Source organism: Camellia sinensis, chromosome 1 (genome assembly GCF_055761805.1).
Source record: "Camellia sinensis isolate YWXY chromosome 1, ASM5576180v1, whole genome shotgun sequence".
NCBI classification, from domain to species: Eukaryota; Viridiplantae; Streptophyta; class Magnoliopsida; order Ericales; family Theaceae; genus Camellia; species Camellia sinensis.
Window position 1 is genome coordinate 41702868 of NC_138961.1, and position 19038 is coordinate 41721905.

Here is a 19038-nt window from a genome sequence, read left to right on the forward strand (position 1 = left end):
GTATGCTTACAACACCCAAATTGAGGTCACGACTCGTGATCTCGAGACAACCAGGCAAGAGCCGAAAGAGGGCTTTTCTGATTTTGTCACTCGATGGAGGGCCAAGGCCTCCATGATGACAACTCTGCCACCCGAAAAAGATTAGATAAGAATGGTTGTGCGCAACCTGCAACACAAGCTGATGTAGAAAATGATCATCTTACCCCTCCCTACCTTTGCTGATGTGCACGAGATTAGGGTACAGATTGAAGATGCTATGAAGCAAGGTCTGATTAACCAGGAGAAAGAGCAGCCGAAGAGGGCGTTTATACGTGGTTCGAATGCAACTACAAGTAGTAGTGCAGCTACCAGAACTTCTGATGTTAGCATGGTCGCCACCACACCAAAAACAGCTACATCCTTCACCGATGCATCTGGAACCAGCTTTCAACCAGCAAAAAATGCACCCCGGGGTTAGAGGACTTTCTCCCCACTTTATATGTAGTGACCTTGAAGGTCTTGATTAGAAAGGGACATCTGAAGCCCTTGGAACCTCGCCTGCTACCAAACAGCCTCCCTCCAACACATAACCCATCAAAATATTGTGCCTTTCATCAGCAGCACGGTTACGACACTGACCTCTACTTCAGACTGCGTCATGAGATCCAGGATCTCATTGACAACAAGGTGATTGCGCCTCCCGAGATGCCAAATGTCACCACTAACCCTTTCCCACCACATAACAACCCCCTCCTCCACCCAGACAAATAAACCTGATCCAAACCATGGCCATCCCATATGACCCTAGCTTATACATCACTCCCTCCCACCTACCCAAGCCGGCAGTCTTCATCCCCGAAAGCACAGATTTGTGCATGATGAGCACCTCCCTAACCCAGCCCAAACCAGTGGTGGTGACTGTCGAAGACAAGACTGGAGTGACCTTGGAAGAGAATGAGGTTGTTGGTTCAGAACTTGAGGGATCTGAGGGCTTAACGGAGGAAGCATACAACCTGTGTGGTTATATTGTGTCAATAGACCAGGCTAAACCGAGGGTAGAATTACCAACTGGGGCAGAGGTACATGTTGTTTGGGAGGACGAGCCGAGTTAGGGGCTCGATGATCTAGCCGACCTCGAGGAGGATATTAGGGACCTTCAGTTCTTTGACGAGCAGGATCCGAGGGATGTGAGCATCAATTGGTTCGACCTGAATGGAGCAACAGATGCTACAAAGTGGCTCAGTGACCAGCCGGATGTTGTTGAGATGCCTCAATCAGAACAGGATCAGTCAGAAACAAGAACATCTGCGGTGGCCGGAATGGCCGAGAATTTGGAAGAATCGCCAGAGAGCAACCGTGCGAAGAATTTTGCTCGAGACTTGGGCAATTTGTGTACAGTAGGCACTGAACAGGAGGCCGCATTGAAGCGGTTTGAGCAGGAGAAAATCGAGAATGATGACAGGGCTAGAAAAGCCAAGGCACCTGAGGGGACAGAAAGTGTTGAGAACACGGGAACAACTACAGCGAAACCGAACAGTTGTCTGTCAGTTGCCGATGGGATGCGGTGGGAAGACGATGACTTGCGTCTTGTCCATACGGATGAGGACTGGGGTCAGAATCAACCAGACGATACTTGGTATCCCGTGGAGGTCAACCATATGACCCTAAGTGGGCGGTACTTCAAGCCCCCACATTTGGACCAGCCAGAGGCGTCCGGGAAAGACAAGGAAGTGGAAAAACAGAAAGATAAACTGCTAGAGGAGGAGGCTGTACTGAAGCAGCTAAAGAAAATTCAAGCAGACATCTCCATCTGGGGACTGCTTATGGCCTCAAGGGTGTATAGACAAGCCGTCCTTTTAGCCATGGACAAGGCTAAGCTTTCGATTGATACAACGCCCGAGCAGTTGGTAGGGTTGGTTTTCTCGGGTGGAGCTTCACCGACTTTAACCTTCACAGACAAAGAATTACCGCCTAAGGGCTCTGATCATAACAAGCTGTTGTACATCTCTGTGGAGTGTAAGGAAAAATGGATACCGGTTGTTCTAGTTGATACGGGATCTGCAATCAATGTATGTCTGTTGCGAACGACGTATGCTATCGGGTTGAAGCCTGCAGATTTCTCACCAACAACCCAGGTAATCCGGGCTATGATAACACCGGTTGGGAGGTGATGAGGACGGTTCAGATCAAAACTAAGGTTGGCCCGGGGCAGCATGACATTGAGTTTCATGTCTTAGATGTTCCAGCCACCTTCAATCTACTCCTTGGGCGTCCGTGGCTGCACCAGGTGAGAACCGTCTCTTCCACTTTACACCAGATGCTGAAGTACCCCCATGGGAAGGGGGTAACAATTATTTTCGGGAATTCTTCCATACATCTGCCGCCAGAGGTTTCTACACCGGTTTTGGAGATTGAACACAGCGTGAAGGATGTCTTTCTGTCGGGATTCACGTTGGCTGAGGCTTGGGTAGTACAGGACTTGCTGGCTGTTGATGAGGGACTGTATGTCAGTGCGCAATCTGTTTACCTCATGAACAAGCTTCAACACATGCCCGGAATGGGACTAGGACGGAGTGGCCGGAAGGGTGTCGCCGCATTGGCCGAAGTGCCACACAACCCTTATACCTTTGGTTTAGGTTACTTGCCTACGAAAGAGGATTGGGCAAGGAAAGGAAGGGAAATGGTCGGAAGAGCCAAGGCTAAGCAAGCCGGGAAGCACTATGAGTTGGCGCACAGACCTATCCAAGGAACCATGAATGGATGCTTTGTCCCGGAGGGGGAAGATTTCTCATTTTGCAGCTTTCCAGAGCCATGGTTAAATTCAGAGAAATGACGCTTACCCGGCTTCGAGATCTTTTTTGACCTTTAGTTGTCAGGGGATGAAGTTGCAGAAGAGCAGACTGACACACCAGTTGAGACTGAGCAGTGCAAGGAGGATGAGTCCGAGGGCACAGAAATTGAGATAGGGGTAGCGCTGGCCTGTGTCCTCTTAGATCCTTAGATCATGCCGAAGTGCTTGGAGGATGATTTCTCTGTTTCCATGATTGGGGATCAAACGGCTGCGGACCCTTATTCTAGCATTCTGGATGCATCTATCCCACCATCCCTCGTCTGGCAATACGAGGAAGGCTTTTTGTCAAGCAGTTTTGAGTCTAGTAGCGAACCAGAATCTGATTCCACAGAGTCCGTGGAGTCGAAATTAGATTCTAGTTCGTTTGAGTCAGAGTTCGATATTCTTGGGGTTGATAACCCGGATGCTATTGTTAAGTCCAGGTCATCTTTTTCATTTTCCTTTGAGTCTATTGTAGTCGAAGGATCCGACGAACTGGATATTGTTAATGAGAATGGTTTAGCTGTGGCTTTTGAGTACTTTTCTGTGCCTTTAGCTTATTGCATTAATCAGGATTTTCAAAACTTTGATGAAAATGACGTGGAAGAAATTCCTTTGATTTTGAAAAATTTGATTGATCAAGAGTAGGAGAGGTTTGTAAAACCTTTGGTTAATGAAATCACCTTAATTAATGTTGGTACTAAGAAGGACCCGCGGTTGGTCCAGATCGGGTCCACGTTGTCTTCGGAGAAACGCGAGTGCTTAGTCGCTTTATTAAAAGATTTCAGAGATGTTTTCGCGTGGTCCTACGAAGACATGCCTGGAATCGATCCTGAGATTGTGCAGCACCGGATCCCTCTTGACCCAGAGGCCCGACCTGTTAAGCAGATGCTCTGAAGGATCCGCTCGGACTGGGCTCTAAAAATCAAAGAATAGGTCACTAAGAAGATTGACGCAGGGTTCCTGTTAGTATCTGAATATCCTACTTGGTTGGCCAACATTGTTCCGGTGCCGAAGAAAGACGGCAGAATTCGGGTATGTGTGGACTTTAGAGATCTGAACAAAGCCAGTCTGAAGGACGACTTTCCTCTGCCGCATATCGACGAATTAGTGGACTTCACCGCTAGGCATGCCCTGCTCTTGTTCATGGATGGGTTTTCAGGCTACAATCAGATTATGATGGCACCCAAAGATAGGGAGAAAACTGCTTTCACTACCCCGTGGGGAACTTACTATTATAGGGTGATGCCATTTGGTTTGAAGAACGCTGGGGCTATATATCAACAGGCTGCAACCACAATCTTGCACGACATGATCCACAAAAAGGTTGAGGTGTACGTGGACAGCATGATTGTCAAGTTCAAGGAAAGAGAGGGCCACTACACTGCCTTGAAGAAATTTTTCCAATGGATCAGGGAGTATCGGTTGCGATTGAATCCTCAGAAATGTACTTTTGGCGGTACAGCAGGGAAAATGCTAGGGTTCTTGATCACACAAAGGGGTATCAAGGTCGATCCCTCCAAAATCAAGGCCATCTTAGAAATGCCACCATCAATGACTGAAAAGGAGGTGCGAGGCTTTCTGGGTAAAGTACAATTCATAAGACGGTTTATTGCAAAATTAACCTTGACTTGTGAACCATTGTTTGGTCTTTTGAAGAAGAAAAGAAGTTCCAATGGGATGACCGATGCCAAGTTGCTTTTGAACAAATCAAGCAGTATCTACAGAACCCACCTATGTTGTCGCCGCCAGAGCCGGGGAAACCGTTGATTCTGTACCTATAAGTGACCGACACGACAATGGACTGCTTGCTTGCGTAGGAATCTGAGGATAAGGTGGAGAAGGCTATCTACTACCTGAGCAAGAAAATGCTGGAATACGAGACCCGCTACACTTCGCTAGAGAAGGCTTGTCTAGCCTTGGTATAGGCTACCAGAAAGTTAAGGCACTACCTGTTAGCTCACTCTGTAATTCTGGTTTCGAGATTAGATCCCATCAAATATCTCTTTGAGAAACCAGCACTTATGGGTAGGCTAGCTCGTTGGTTGCTTCTTCTCTCTGAATTTGATTTGAAGAACATGACACGTAAGTTTGTGAAAGGGAGAGCAGTAGCAGAGTTCCTAGCCGATCAACCAGTGTAGGGAGATGAAGCAGTAGAATACCTGTTCCCGGACGAGGCCATTCTGCAGCTTGAAGAAGAGATTTGGAGTATGTACTTTGTCGGAGCGTCTAATCAGTATGGGTATGGGATAGGGATGTTGCTGATAGCACCCGACAATTCCCACATTGTCACGACCCCATTTCGCCCCTAGTAGAATGGTGCCGTGATGGCCAGTAATCCGAGATTACCAAAGGCCAATTGACAAAGGTTTACATACAATCAGAGTATACATATGGGGCTTACATGTGCGAAAGCAATAAATTTAAAACTAGGTAGTCCATAAGAGCTATGCATAGATCAAATGAAATGGCATACATCTTAACACAGTTCGCAACTTGGATACAAATAAAATAAAGTACATAGTACATCTTGATCAAAAGGTTTCTCAAGCCGACATATACAAAAGACATAACCAAAAGCTAAGAAGCATAATCTTCAAGATGCTAGCAAAACATGATTCCAAAACATCTTGCAAAACACATCTAGGCATCTCTGCCTTCTTGCTCGTCACCTACATATATATATATATATATAGAGAGGGTGAGCTTGGATACTCAGTGAATGATATTAGTAATAAAGGGTTAAATGAATGATATCCGAGATCTTTATCAAAACAACACATATCATAGTTTGTACAAAATCAAGGGATGCACCAAGTTCATCTATCAAGTCTTTCAAAGCTTCAAGGGATGCTTACTAGCATCAATATAATACAAGGGATGACATTCCTGACAAAACAAGGGAATAATCGACCCGGAATCGATTAGACAAACCCACCCGCACAAGGCCGTCGGTGGCAAGGGAGATATCTCAAACAAGGGTACTAGTTGCAATATAGTCCCCTAGCACTAAGGACTTTCTAAGAATGTCATCAAAACAAGATAATACTTGATACAAAACTAGGGATAATCATTCATATTCGAATAAACACTTTTCCAAAGCAAAGTTTTTATCAAAATATTAGAACATAGCTTTATCAAAAATACCACTCACATAGCTCTTTGGGTGTGGGGATTACAAGCAAGGATCCAAGGCCTACAAGTACATAATAAATCCTATTGAATTCATTTCAACGAGAGAAGAAGAGATGCTCGAAGATGGACGTGGAATGCATTTTTAAAACAAGCTTTGCATGAGTGTAAATGATCACGACATTTCTTTCAAAACTAAGTCAAGACAAAGCAAACAGGTGCTAGGAGTTAAAACACTGTTTTCTTATCTCGGAAAAACATGCTGGGTACCAACCAGGTCTTGGCTGAGGTCCCACACCTCTTGGCCGAGGTATGGTCCCGATGACCACATTCAGGGAAACAGAGTCTGGAAATTCTGGGTTTCTTTTTGAAGAACATTAAGGATAAGAACATGAAGAACATGAATGCTAATATCATAACTTTTTTATTCAAAATCTGAGATTTCATGAGATGAGTTCGAAAACATGGACCTGGGTGCCCATACTTGAAGATCTTAAGAAAACAAACACAAAAACATGGATCTTGATACAAACTTTCGGATCAAAACATGGTTTTTCTTCAAGAACACATGAACATCATTTTCTCTTTCTAAAACAAACTTTAAATCAATGCATGGCTCATGAATCATGCTGGATCATGCAATGTGGTTGGATAAATATAAAGAACAACACGGGTAGATCAAGAATCTAACCTCAAAACACTGATCAAACGGTTCGAACTCTAAAGATCAATCTTGGAAATCCAATCTCACTCTAAGAACTCTTCCTCCTCTCTTCCTAGAGCTTCTCTCTCTACCATGCAAAAGATATAACACACAATGATATGTTTTCTCTACTGTCGGTTGACTTAACCCTCTGTTGGGACACGTGGCAACGACTGGTTGGTTCTGCCCAAAAAGGTGACAGAATGACAAGACATGAGTATGACAAGGTGTGTACAAGAAGTAAGGTGACAAGGGCACTCTAACAAGGCAATGACCTCGGGTCAAGACATAGGCTTCGGCAAGTAAGGTCTTTGTGATCTCGGCTAGGAAGGATAACACTTGGCCCAGCTGTGCCACATCTCGGCCTAGATGTGCCATACCTCGGTCTAGGTCATACCAGTCCAGGAACAAGATCACTAGGTGCAAGGATCAAGGATGTTGGATGCCTAGATGATAACATCTGGGCCAAGATGCCAAAGTGAAGGTGGAGGTCAACTAAAGCGGTTCCAAGATGGTCCTAGGTGTAAGAGGTTCAAAGGTGTGACCTAGGCTTAAGATGATCTCGGCTTAACACACACTAAGCAAGGAACAAAGCATGCAAGTAACACTCAGTTCGAACAAATCAAGGTCTGCAATTGCAAGTTTAATCAAGACAAAGAACATGCAGATGCATGTGAGCATGACTAAGAAAAAGTGAAGGTTGTTACATCCTACCCCCCTTAAAGAAGTTTGGTCCCCAAACTTAAGTTATCTTGTTCCACAAACAACTTCGGATGTCGAATTTTCATTTCTTCTTCCATTTCCCATGTAGCATCCTTGCCATAATGCTCTTTCCATTCAACCTTCACCATCGGTATCGACTTGTTCCTCAGCTGTTTTACTTGTCTATCAAGAATTCTCATCGGCTTCTCCTCGTAGCCCAAATCTTCACAACCACGATTCCGGAATGATCAATCACATGCAGTGGATCCCGAATATACTTCCTCAGCATCGAGATATGAAACACATTATGGACTTGACTTAGTTCTGGCGGCAAAGCAAGTCTGTAAGCAACAGGGTTAACTTTCTCAAGAATTTCAAACGGTCCAATATAACGAGGTGCTAACTTACCTTTCCTTCCAAATCTTGAAACTCCCTTCATCGGCAAAATCTTCAGGAATACATGGTCCCCAACTTCGAATTCTAACTCTCTTCTCCTCTGGTCGGCGTACCTTTTTTGTCGACTTTGAGCAGTTCAAATTCTTTGCTGGATAAGTTTAATCTTCTCAGTTGTCACTTGAACTAGTTCGGGGCCAATCAGGGCTTTGTCTCACATCTCGGTCCAACATATCGGCGATCTGCACTTCGTTCCATACAGGTCTTCATACGGCGCCATGTCAATGCTAGCTTGATAACTATTGTTGTAAGCGAATTCCACCAACGGCAAATGCACTTCCCAACTTCCCTTAAAGTCCAATACACATAGTCTAAGCATATCTTCAACTGTCTGAATTGTTCTCTCTGTTTGCCCATTGGTCTGGGGATGAAAAGCTGTGCTGAACCTCAACTCTGCTCCCAAAGCTCTTTGTAGACTCTGCCAAAATCTAGAAATAAACTTCGGATCTCGGTCTGAAACAATGGACATCGGCACTCCATGAAGTCTCACAATCTCGTTCATATACAATGAAGCAAGTCGATCCGCATTAAATGTAGTCTTGACAGGCAAGAAGTGTGCTGACTTAGTTAATCTATCAATGATAACCCAAATCGAATCCATACCTTTTTGTGTCTTCGGAAAACCAACCACAAAATCCATGGAGATGTGTTCCCATTTCCACTCAGGAATTGACAAAGGTTGAAGAAGTCCTGCCGGCCTCTGATGCTCTGCTTTTACTTGTTGACAATATAAACACTAGGATATAAACTTGGCTATTTCTCTTTTCATATTTGGCCACCAAAAATTTTGCTTCACATCTTGGTACATCTTGGTATTTCCCGGATAAACGGCAAATTTGGAACCATGGGATTCCTGCAAAATTCTCCTTTTCAACTCCGGGACGTCGGCCACGCACAATCTCCCTTCAAACATAAGTACCTGATTCTCCATGGTATACCCCGACCTCGGCTTGGTGACAAGCTCATCAATTACCTTCTTGAAGAATTCATCCTCCCTCTGTCTTGTCTTTACTTCCTCCATAATAGTCGGTTCCACTGAAATCATTGCCAAACATGCCAAATTCCCAACTAACTTCATGCTCAACGCGTCGGCCACTGAGTTTGCTTTACCCAGATGGTACTGAATCTGCATATCATAGTCTTTCAATAACTCAAGCCATCTGCTCTGCCTCATGTTCAATTCCTTTTGAGTGAACAAGTACTTTAGGCTCTTGTGATCTGTGAAAACTTGGCAAGATGCTCCATACAAGTAATGGCGCCAAATTTTTAAGGCAAATACCATGGCTGCTAGTTCCAAATCGTGGGTAGGATAATTCTTTTCATGGGGTTTTAACTGGCGAGATGCATATGTTATAACCTTACCCCCTTGCATTAATACACAACCCAAACCCTTATGTGAAGCATCACTATAAATCTAAAATTCCTCATTACCTGATGATAGTACAAGAACTGGTGCTGTAACTAACCTCGTCTTGAGTTCTTGGAAGGCTGATTCTCTACCCTCAGTCCATTCATATGTCACTCCCTTTTGAGTGAATTGTGTCAATGGCACTGCAATCTTCGAGAAATCCTTCACAAATTTTCTATAATAACCTGCCAAACCAAGAAAACTACGAACCTCGGACACATTAGTTGGTGTCGGCCAATTCACAATGGCTTCAATTTTGCTAGGATCAACTGAAATACCTTCTTCATTAATCACATGTCCCAAAAATGAAATGGTAGAAGCCAAAACTCACACTTGCTAAGCTTGGCATACAACTTCCTGTCTCTCAAAATCTGTAAGGCAAGTCTCAAATGTTTCTCATGCTCAGCTTCACTCTTGAAATAGATCAATATATCGTCGATGAAAACGACCACAAACTCATCTAGGTTTAAAGACTCTATTCATCAAATCCATGAATGCTGCAGGAGCATTAGTCACTCCAAAAGGCATTACCAAAAATTCGTAGTGCCCATATCTTGTCCGAAAAGCAGTCTTCTCAACATCCTCGGCTTTAACCTTGAGCTGATGGTAGCCCGACCAGAGATCAATTTTTGAAAACACTCGTGCTCCTTGTAGTTGATCAAGCAAATCATCGATCCTCGGCAATGGGTACTTATTCTTAATGGTAACCTTGTTCAGTTCTCGATAACCAATACAAAGACGAAGCGTACCATCCTTTTTCTTCATAAATAGAACTGGTGCTCCCCAAGGTGAAGTGCTCGGCCTAATAAAGCCCTTATCTAACGACTCTTGTAATTGCAGCTTCTCTCGGCTGGGGCCATTCTATAGGGTGTTTTGGAGATAGGCTGGGTTCCCGACATAACGTCAACAGTAAATTCTACTTCTCCATCGACTAAGTGGCCAGGCAAGTCACTTGGAAAGACATCGGGGAATTCATTAACAATTGGGATATCGGCCATTTTGACGTTTCCATTCGAATTACTTAGTACACTACACAGATAACCTCGACACCCTTTTTGGATTAACTTATAAGCTTTCATGGACGTGATCAGGTAAGGTGGGGATACTACTCATTTACCCTGAAACGTAACCTCGGCTTGGTTTGAGGGTTTCAATGTGACACTTTTGGAAACACAATTAATGAATGCATGATTTGCTACTAACCAATCCATTCCCAATATACCATTAAAATGAGGTATGTCCAACGACATCAAATCAACTAATAATTCAATATTCTCAATCACAACAACATATGCTCTATAAATGGATGCAACAGTCATAGTTCTTCTAGACGGAGTAGACACAAATAACACATAACCAAGGGGTTCTAGATCTCTATTTAACTTCTTGGCAAACTTAGTAGATACGAATGAATATGTAGAACCCGAATCAATCAATATGTATGCATCTTGCGAGCAAATTGGAAGTATACCTGACACTACTGTCTCGGCACTCTAAGTGTCTCCTGGCACTAATGCAAAGACCCTGCCCTACCTCATTTGTCCTTTTCCGACGTTGCCTTTTGGTGCAAAACCCGAGGCACTCTAGTTCTTCTTACTATCATTAGCCTTGGTCTTGGGACAGTCTTTAACACGATGCCCCATCTCTCCGCATTCAAAACAAGCTCCAGACGCCCATCGACATGCTCCAAAATGTGGCTTCCCAAAACTGTAACACGTCGGCTTAGTACCACTTTCCTACCTTGATTTGTTCGAACTGCCCATATTTACCCTCTTCTTGGCATCAAACGATCCTCGACGATTGTCATAATTCTGCCTCTTCCTTTGAGTCTCTCCTGAACTCTGATATCTGTTCAAGTTAGCCTCTGCCAAAATGGCCTTGTCTAGTACTCCGGCATAGGTCGGCATGTTGAGCATATTAACTCGATCTTGTATTGGTCCACGAAGTCCACTCTCAAACTTCCTAGCTTTTCTATATTCGTTATTGACCATTTGAGGTGCATATCTAGCCAACTTGGTGAAAGCACGGTCATATTCAACCACTATTCTGTTACCTTGCGTCAAAGTCTGGAATTCAGTGGTCTTGCGATCTTGGACACTAAGGGGGAAATACTTGTCATAAAATAACTCCAAAAATCAAGCCCAAGTCAAACCCAGATTACCTTCTCGGACCATCATCCACCATCTACGAGCGCCGTTATCCAATGTGAATGCTGCCAATGACACCTTCTCAGCGTCGGTGCTAGGAAAAACCTCGAACAACTTCTCCATTTCTAAAACCCACGCTTCAGCTTTCAACGACTCTATGCCTCCATTGAATTTTGGTGGATTAATCTTCTTGAATTCTTTAATCAAAGTCAATGTGCCATCCCTATACAAAGCTGGCTGCGGAGGCACTTGTGGTACTGGGGGAGGTGGAGGTGGAACTGCATCTCGGCCGTTTGTCTGCTCGGCCTGAGTAGAGGTTGTATTGGTGTTCTGTTGCCTTTTTCGCCTCAACTCATGGGCCAAACCCTCTACCATTCTTTCTAATCTGTCCAACCTGTTGTAGACACCCCATTTTTGACTGCCCTTAAGACTTGGGCGCTACTGATGGTTTACTCGGTGATGAAGGTGTGCAGGGCAAAGGTTCAGTTTCTTCGGCAAGGAGAGAGGGTCAAATCTCAACTTCATACCCCTTTTGGACCAAAACAATCTTGATCGAAAGATTTTAGATTTTGAAACCCTCTCTTTCAAAATGTTTTAAAAATAAAGTTCCTACGATGTTCCGACGCTCGCATTTCATTAAATGTTGCGCTTTTCGGTAAACCGAGCAAGGATGAAGTGGAAATGACTGAAAGAGAGTTGAAATCTTTGAAAATTTTTTCAAAACACCTTGTTTAGGGGTTTGGAGTTGAGGAAAATTGGAGAAGAGGGAAGAAACCAAGTTGAAGAAGAAAATGGGCATGTACCGCTAAGGGAGAAAGTCGAGCGGTCCTCGCTAAATCAGGCTTAGCTGTCTATACGTTTGAATTTAAGCTATGAGTATACCACCGTTGGAAAGAAGACTTTCGGGGCTTCATTTTACGCTCAAGAATCTCCTAAAGCCAAGTCCGGACGGGGGATATATAGTTAGTTGAAGTAGGGCATCAATCTGGTTGGACCGAATCTGCGCAGCTTCACCAAAACAAGCATAACTTTTTGCACAGTTGGAATTTTAATGCAAGGATAGCGCCATTGGAAAGCTAACTTCTGGGGCTTCATCAAAGGGGATGGCCGACAACCTTAGACCTTTTGAACTGGTCGGCCGACCAGGTTAAGTGGTCGGCCGACCACTTGAACTGGTCGGCCAGCTCTCTCCAGCTTCGTCTCTGTGAGTTGGTTCCAGTTGTGCCAGCTGGAGGGCACAGACTGGATCCTCCATACACGTGTGTGGAGGATCTTTGGCCTTGCTTCTTGGCTTCTTGGAGAAGTTTTGGTCTCCTTGGTCTATAAAGGAAGCCCTCCCTCTTCATTGCAAGGGTTCAGATTTTGGTGAAGGCTCATAGATACATCCCTCTTTGTATCTCTCCCTTTGAGCCCTAAAAGAGTGAGCTCTTGACCCCTTTGCATACCATCTCCTAACCTAACCCCTCCACCATCACTCTAAGCATCTTGGAGGTCATTTTCAGAGGCTAAGGGACTGGTTTTTGGGTCCAGAGGTTGCTGGTTCTCGCTCTGCCACAAGGGTAACCATTTTCTTCCTTTTTGAGCATCATTTTGATCCTTATTTTAGCCATACTTTCAACCATATTTGAGCTTTGTTGTAAAATGAAAAAATTCTTATTTTGAGCTTCTTAACAAGTTTGTTTGAGGTCATTTTTCTTTTGGGGTCATCTACCCCCTTGCATGCTTGTTTTCATCTTGTTTTGAGCCATGCATTAAGGCCTTTGAAGTGAGCTTTGTTTGGCCTTCTAGCCATTGAAATCCAATGGATTTTCAGTGGCTAGCATACTATTTTGAGCCCCAAAATCAGAGAGGGGTGACCCTCTCACCCCTTGTCTTGTTTACTAGCATTGTTGGCCTAACAAAGGGGCCCATATTTACACACTTCTTGAGCATGTTTCAGGCCATTTTTGGTGGGTTTTAGGACCTGCATGACCTCTGTCCAGAGGTGGTTTTTCCATATTAGGTGTCCCTCTTGCATGTGTAGAGTAACCCTCTTCATGGCCTTTCAAAGGACCCTTTACTTGCATGCTTCCTAGCCTCATTTCTGGCCCTTTTCAGTGAGTTTTAGGGCCTTCATAACCTCTATCCAGAGGTAGTTTTTCCATTTTGGATGTCCATCTCGCACGTGTAGAATAACCCTCTTTTGGGCCTTTCAAAGGAACATATCATCCTTGCATGCATTGACCATGTTTTCATGAGTTTTTGGGCATTATTTGGCATGGCATACTTCTGAATTTTGTTGATTTGGCAACCTCTTGATTGCCTCACATACTTGTAGTGCAAATCCTCTTTACTAGTTTACATTGCATGCTATGTTGGCCCTTGATTTTAGCACTTTTTGGCCATGCCTTAAACTGATTTTGTGCATGCTTTGGACTGCCTTAGCTCTATTTTTAGGTCTCATGGTCGAACGATGCTTGGTTTGCATGCTTGTAGTACAATATCCATGCCTAGCTTTGAGTTTTGAGGCCTATTGCATGCATATACTGAGGTGTTTTCATGTTTTGGGGCCATTGCACATCATATTTCAGAGCTTATATGTATGCCATATTCCCATGATTTTCACTTTTTAAGTGCATTTGAGAGTTGTACTTGTATGCCTCATTTACCGACCATTACATGAGCTTCATTTGGATTCATTTCGAGCCATCTTTTTAGACCACTTTCCCACTGTCTTGGACCTACCTAAGGTCTGTTTGGGGGTGGTTTGGTCATTTGTGCGTCACTTTGTATATCTATAGTGTAATCCACTCCACTAGTTTCAGTATCCGGGTCATCTAGCACGCATTATGTGAGGTGTTTGCATGTTTCGAGACCATCTTTTATGCCATTTCAGAGCTGGATCATGTGCCATTCTATGCCATATTTCATCCTTTGCCATGCTTTGTTAGAGTTGCATGTTGTGCCTTAGGATCGGTCCATTGCATTCGTGCATGTTTGCATGTATTTCAGTTGTCTCGTTGTCATCACATGGCCACTGATTTGAGTGTGGCTGAGGTCCACTCATATTGGTTTAAGTCCACCTTGCATTGTGTATGCCATTTGGTTCATGATTGTTGCATGTTTGACCATCGCATTGTGTATGCTTTGATTATGCCTTTATGTATGTCCATCTTCGTACGTGTGCATTGTGCATGCCATATAGCTCATGTGTATTGTGTATTGTGTATGCCATATAACTCATGTGTATTGCGTATGCTAAGTTGCATGTGTGCATATCATCCCTTGCACGCCAGCATGATTAGGTTGCATTGCATTTAGGGTTGCATGTTAGTCGCATTGTGTATGCCATCTCATTGCATTGTGTTTGGAGTAGGGTTAGTCCAAACACGGGAAACGAGGGGCGTTTCGTACTCAAAGTGGCGAAACGTGTCTCAATTTTCGATCGCCGACACTCCGGATTACCCATGATGGAGTTTAGGCCTTGTTGTGTTATATGTGCATTCATTTTACATCGAGTCGTGCAATCCGACTCCTCGGCCATCATGCATTGAAATAAGTGATTGATGGCACGAGGATCGAGGACTACACTCCCTAGAGCTTGTGCAATGACGAGGAGAGTGGTCGAGCACACATTTGTTGAAATTAGCTTGCCATGCTTCCCTATTGTTTTGTGTTGCAGAAAACCAGAATCCAGGGGCAGGAAGTGGTCGGCCGACCAGGTTTTCTGGCAGGCCGACCACCCTTTTTGGTCTCCACCACAAATGGGTGGTCGGCAGGTGGTCTCCCATGTCATTGGTTGGTCAGCAGCCTTGCCACAACTTCCCAGAGTGGAGTTTCAGCCTTTTGGAGCTTCGTGCAAGTTTCTGAAATAAATTGCACACAAAGGCAAGATAAAGCATCGCGATGGATTTCCCGACGAGGCGACTCTAGCATGCATTCATCCATTGTCATCCAAAACTGAGCTGAGGCAATCACATTCATTTAGTTTACATGCTTACTTAGCTAGTTTGTTAATTAGTTAATGTCTAGTGATAATTAGCTGTAGTTCATTATTCATCTTGTTTTGTATTATTCGGATCCTCCGAGGAGGGCAATATTGCAATAAGTGTGCATGTGTGTGATGTATGTCTTCCAACCCCACGTCTTTCTCCCTTTCATTTACTAGCTTTTGATGGTTAGTTTAGGGCATGTTTCAATTAGCATACTTATGCTCGCATGTTTGCATCATTCATCTGTATTGCATGCACCAGGCTCGGCGCATCATGCTAACTGCATTGTATTTCAATTCCAAGTTAAATACACGTTATCTATTGCATTTCATATGCCATGTTTAGAATAGCTGAGCCTATCCTAGTTGCATTTTTGTATGTGTTGCATTAGTCATCTTAACATGAACTAGAATCATGCATTGATTACTAACTAGTTTCTGTTATGGCTCGGAGTACTCGGTAAGTATTTATGCTTTAGCATCCTTGCATGTGTGTGAGTGACTGCCAAGATAGCATGCTTACCATGAGGCTATGTGCTTATGTGATATACTTACCTGAATGCCTATGGGTGAAGGTTGGGTTGCTTGAGTTGGAATAATTCGTCGAAACCCGTGTTTTAGCCTACTTGCGAGTAGCAAACTTCAATCCATTTTCGAAACAAACGGATATGCGATGCTTTGTTCCAACTTAGGCAATCCAGTCTATACTTGTTTTTGTTGTGCGCATCACATAGTAATTCTAGGCTAATAAACCGAAATAAGAGCACATGTGTTTTCAAAACTTGATATCATGGTTAGTAGAGGCAGATCTTTGATCGGGCGAGCGGGGGTGCTCACGAAGTGACCTTCCCCAATCGTACCCAAGTTCCCGAGCCGAGGCAACTTTGGTGATGACGGACACGTGGCCATAGGCACAAGTCAGGGTTTCCTAAATTCCCCCAAAATAAAATATTTAGGTGGTGACTCTGTATCTGGCAAAGTAGTCCATGTTTGGCACTTCTTTCTAAAAATCAGTTTTTCAAAACGATTTGTCGGATTTGGACTCTTTGATGATTCATCGGTCTTGCATTGCACTCTGCGAGATTAGATATAGGACTGTGACAATTGAGTCCGAGTTGTAGTGAGCCCAAATGATCAAAACAGGATTTCTTCCCGGAACGTTCGGGGATGCCTACAGTTTCTGGCGACTCTGCTGGGGATTTATAGAACTTGACTCGAACTCATGATATCTTGTTTTGATTACACTTATGTGTTTATTTGCATTGCATTTGCATTGGTGCACCTAGGACACCGTGTTTGCCATCTGCTATTCCTGAACGGTTTGCCGGAGGCTCGCTTTGAGAAGCATGCCGTAAGGCTGACCGGTTACGGGCTCTGCCATGATGGGAATACAAATCCCAGTTTTTATCGGGGCACCCTTTTTGACCATTCGACCTAGTGTATATCGGAAGCCGTAGTAACCATTCCAGACTAGGACAGGTTGCTTACCCGATTGTAGGTTGTTTGAAACCGCTGCGTGCGTAGTGAAACTCTAACTCTTGACAAAATAGGACAGGGAAACCCTACCCCACCATAGGGGTGTTTTGGCTCTCATTTGCTTGTTATGTGCTTTTAGAGTGTGCCGCTACAAGGAATGCATGTATCAGTTTGCAAGTCTGGGTATCAGGCCTGAGGGCATCAGTATTTTGGGGGGATCATTTTTACCCGAAGGTATCAGTTTACAGGCAGAGTTTTGGGTAGAATTCAGTAGAGAGCACAGTCGTTCAGCTATGTTTATACCTGTTCTGGTGAAATCAAGTTGAGATGTTGTCTGTTTTCTCTTTTGAAGGGTAGTGTAGACACCCCATTTTTGACCGACCTTAAGACTCAGATGTCATCAATTGAGCGCTCGGTGTTCGCGCATATTGTGCTCGTCCTGAGGTCACGAAGTCTCGGCTGAGAGCCTTGCCTCCGGACTTCGGGACTTTTTGTGTTTCGCCTCGGTTTGCGAACCCGTTTTTGTTTTCTCTTCCCGAAGGGAGGGAGAGGTCTTGTAGACCATCTCTCAGTGTCCGTAGGCTACTTTTCGTGGTCATAGACCACTGTTCCCGTTTGGAGACCAGTTTTCGATTATCGGAGCCGTTGGCCGTGTGCCACAGTTCGGGACCGCTTAACTACCTCTGTTTGCTCCAGTTTTTGGCACACACCTTGTTTCCTCTCTTTAGAGGGATACTATGGCCCGGGAGACCACCTTCTTGGTCGCACGCCACCTTTTATGCTTAATAGTCAACTTTCGGGGCACCCGGCTGCGCGTTTTGGCCCCCGAACCCTCGTTTTGCATCCGTCTTGGTTCATTTTTGGCGTAGACCCTAGTTTCATTGTTAGGAAGGTGGCACAGGGGTGGGAGACCACCTTTTCTTCTTGGAGACCACCTTTCCCCGGTCGGCCAATTTTTCTTGACAGGTAGGTGGTCTCCCTCACTTTTGAGCCACATTTTCTGGTCTCCTATACCACCACTAAGTTGCTTTAACCTGGGAGACCACCAATCAGGGCTGCCGACCAACTTTTGATGATTGACCCTTTTGAACTTGGTCGGTCGACCAGGGCAAGAGGTCGGCCGACTACCTGAACTGGTCGGCCAGCTTTCTCCTTTTTTGTCTCACTGAGTGTTAGCCAGCTGTGCCAGCTGGAAGCCTCAGAATTGATCCTCCATATGGGGGATCTTTAAGCTTGGTTTAAAGCTTCTTAGGAATCTTTAGCCCCTCTCCTCTATAAAGGAAGAGGTCCTCTTCCATTGCAAAGGTTCAGACTTTGCTTCTAAGGCATACAATATGCACCTCTCTATATCTCTCTCTTTGGTGCTCAAATACTCCATAGTTCTTGGCCCATTGCACACCAACCCTTAGCTTAACCCTTCCACCATCCATCCAAGCACCTTGGAGCTAGTTTTCAGAGGTTGAAGGTTTACTACTTTGGTCCAGAAGCTGCTGGAGGTCTTCTCTACAAGGGTAACAATCATTTCCCCCTTTTAAGCACTATTTTGCTTCACATCTTAGCTCCATTTTCAAGAACATTTGGGCTTTTTCATAAACAGAAAAAAGTCTTGTTTTGAGCTCCTCTTGAAGTTTGTTTAAGGTCATTTTTCTGTTGGGGGTCATCTACCCCCTTGCATGCTTGTTTTCACCTTATTTTGAGCCATGCATCTAGGCCTTTGAAGTGAGCTTCATTTGGCCTTATAGCCACTGAAATGAAGTGGATTTTCAGTGGCTAGCATACTATTTTGAGTGCCAAAATTAGAGAGGGGTGACCCTCTCACCCCTTGTCTTGTTTAATAGCATTGTTAGCCTAACAAAGGGGCCTATATTTGCACACTTCTTGAGCTTGTTTAGACCATTTTTGATGAGTTTTAGGACGTGCATGAACTCTGTCCAGAATTTTTTTTGCCATATTAGGTGTCCCTCTTGCATGTGTAGAGTAACCCTTTTCATAGCCTTTCAAAGGAGCCTTTGCTTGCATGCTTCCTAGCTTCATTTCAAGCCCTTTTCAGTGAGTTTTAGGGCCTTCATAACCTCTGTCCAGAGGTGGTTTTGCCACTTTTGATGTCTATCTTGCATGTGTAGAGTAACCCCTTGTATAGCCTTTCAAAGGAGCACATCATTCTAGCATGTGTTGACTGAGTTCCAGTGGATTTTAGGTCATATTTTGGCATGCCTTGTTTCTATTTTTGGCTAGTTT